Source organism: Mustela putorius, unplaced genomic scaffold (genome assembly GCF_011764305.1).
Source record: "Mustela putorius furo isolate JIRA1106 unplaced genomic scaffold, ASM1176430v1.1 tig00001012_pilon_pilon_pilon, whole genome shotgun sequence".
NCBI lineage: Eukaryota > Metazoa > Chordata > Mammalia > Carnivora > Mustelidae > Mustela > Mustela putorius.
The window spans coordinates 5,237,391-5,240,469 of NW_025421531.1; the positions used below are offsets into that span (position 1 = coordinate 5,237,391).

Sequence of the window (3,079 nt, forward strand, 5' to 3'; positions counted from 1 at the left end):
AAAACAGACACATAGACCAGTGGAACAGAATAGAGAGCCCTGATATGGACCCTCAACTCTATGGTCAAATAATCTTCGACAAAGCAGGAAAAAATATCCATTGGAAAAAAAGACAGTCTCTTCAATAAATGGTGCTGGGAAAACTGGACAGCTATGTATAGAAGAATGAAACTCGACCGTTCTCTTACACCATGCACAAGGATTTTTTTGTTTTGTCTTAAGGTGCACAGTAGTGAGAAAAATGTGGAACCTAGAGGTCAAGGGATTCTATGAAGATTACACAGTTCAAGATTCAATTCAGTGTTCTTTCCACTACATCAAACTTCTTAATCTTTTTTTTTATGCCATGAGCCTCTTTGGGAATGTGCAGAAGCTTTTGGACCCCTTCTCAGAAAAAATGTATTTAATTGTATTTTTAAATCTCCATAGGATTACAGAAGAAACCAATTATATTAAAATACAATTATCAAAATATTTTTACATGTTTGCTACAGTAACCTATGTACTTCTTTATTAATGCATTAAATATCAAAATACAGTAGTGATGTTCCCTGGTGGTCTAGTGGTTAGGCTTTGGCACTCTCACTGCCATGGCCCAGGTTCAATTCCCGGTCAGGGAAGTCTTTTTTCTGAGGCACCTAGGTGGCTCAGTGGGTTAAGCTTCTGCTTTCAGCTCAGGTCATGGTCTGAGGGTCCTGGGATCAAGCCCCACATCAGGCTTTCCACCTCTCTCTCTGCCTTCCTCTCTGCCTACTTGTGATCTCTTTCTTTGTCAAATAAATAAATAAAATCTTTAAAAAAAAAGATACAGTAGCAAATCTAATAACTACCATAATTTTCAAAGTAGTGATGAGTGTAAATGATATTTTGCGATATCTACAGCAACTATGTGATATATAAATATCTCTGATTTCTATTGGTGATCACCACTGGTATGGCTACATATGAGACATTGGGAGCTTCCAACAAACAGTAAGTCAAACAGGATGTGGCATTAGAAATTTTAATAGAAATAATTATTTGATTAATTTTTAAAGTGATTCAGGAACCCTTGCTGGGTTCTGAAGGACTAAACTAAGGCCTTGGAATATTTCAGTAGTGAACTGGGTACAGGATGACATCATTGGAAGGTCGGGAACATGAGTTGAAGTATATGCATCCTAGAACTAATTAGGCTCCACAAGTGTATGTTGCAATGGCATTTATTTACTCAAGATCATCAGAAACTCAGTAGACTCTTCCTCAGCAGCTTCATCCTATCTTCTGATATCCAAACCTGGTAATAAAAATCCAGAGATCAACAGGAAGCAAAATTGCATTAATTCAAAGAAAAGCTTTCCATCTCAATTGTTAGGTTAGCTTTTCTTTAAAAAATAACTTTTTTAAATTTATTTGACAGATAGAGATCACAAGTAGGCAGAGAGGCAGGCAGAGAGAGAGGGGGAAAGCAGGCGCCCCACTGAGCAGAGAGCCCAACTTTGGGATCTGAGAGCCAGGACTCTGGGATCATGACCTGAGCTGAAGGCAGAGGCTTTAACACACTGAGCCACCCAGGTGGCCCTAAGTTAGCTTTTCAAGAGAGAGATATAGATTCTACTTCTAGTTAGGCCATTTGTTCTCTCGAATGTCTTGGTCAATTCACGTGTGTGTGTGTGTTTAAATATTTTTAAAGACTTTATTTTTCAGAATAGTTTATTGATTGATTGATTGATTGATTGTTTTAGGTATTGTTTTACTTATTTAGTAGTCTCCTTGCCTAGCATAGAGCCCACCCCAGGGCCTGAATGCATCACCCTGAGATTAAGACCTGAGCCAAGATCAAGAGTGGGATGCTTAACTGACTGAGCCACCCAGGCACCCCTAGAGCTGGTTTTAGATTTGCAGAAAAATTGAGAAAATAGTACAGAGAATTTTCATATTCCCACACTCAGTTTCCCCTATTATGAACATCATACTTCAGTACATTTGTTAATATTAATGAGCTAATTCTGATATATTATAATTAACTAGAGTCCATACTTTATTAATATTTCCTTAGTTTCCACTCAATGTCCTTTTTCTGTTCCAGGACACCACATTACATTTAGTCACCCTGTCTCCTTAGGCTCCTCTTGAATGTGACAATTTCTCAGACTTTCCTTGACAGTTTTAAGGAATAACGGGAGGTGGTCTTTTCTATAATGTCACTTAGTTGGGATTTTTCTGATGTTTTCCTCACAATTAGACTGGGAGGTTATGGGTTTGGGGGAGGATGATCACAGAGGTGAAGTGCTATTTTCAATACATTGGATCAAATGTATATCAAGAGTACATCAACATGACTTACTACTGTTGATGTTGACCTTGAACAGCTAACTGAAGTAGTGTTTACCAGGTTCCTCTGTGGTAAAGTTATCCTTTCTTCCTCCTGCCAACTCACTTTTCACATTTCTGAAATTAATTACTGAAGAGAAATAATTCCCATAAAGCCTGGCGAGAGAGAAGCAAAGGTCTAGAAAAGATTTGGGAAGTTTAGTTAGTCCACCCTGGTTCCTGTATCCAAACCTTCCTGCACAGATGCATTTCTGGCTGGCCTAATTTTTTTTTTTTAAGTTTTATTTTTTTATTTGATAGAGAGAGACACAGCAAGAGAGGGAACACAAGCACAAGCAGGGGGAGTGGGAGAGGGAGAGGGAGAAGCAAGCTTCTTGCTGAGCCAGAGCCGGATGTGGGACCCAATCCCAGGACCCTGGGATCACAGCCTGAGCTGAAGGCAGATATTTAAGAACTGAGCCACGCAGGCACCCCTGGCTGGCCTTCTTTTAAAGATAAAAAAGGAAGAAGCCTCCACAGTGAAAACATTCTAAACTCTTGACAACTGATGTTCCCTGACTCATTTAACAAATACATAGACTGTCCTAACCATGTGCATGCTGCTTAGATATGTGCATAGCTCCAAGGCATTTACACCATCTTAAATCATTTCTGGAACAACGTGGTGTATTCATACACACATACATACATAAGTGGAGAGACAAATGACCAAATAATATGCCAGGCTTATGGCACAGTGGAAGTCAGTCCGAAAAAATTATAGTGG

The 3,079-nt window shown here is 39.1% G+C and overlaps 1 non-coding gene across 1 annotated transcript; it reads left to right on the forward strand.

The window, feature by feature from the left end:
- The first annotated feature begins 548 nt into the window (after nucleotides 1–548).
- On the forward strand, nucleotides 549–620 carry TRNAE-CUC. Its single transcript has one exon. It is a non-coding gene; the product is annotated as a tRNA-Glu (tRNA).
- Nucleotides 621–3,079: the final 2,459 nt, after the last annotated feature.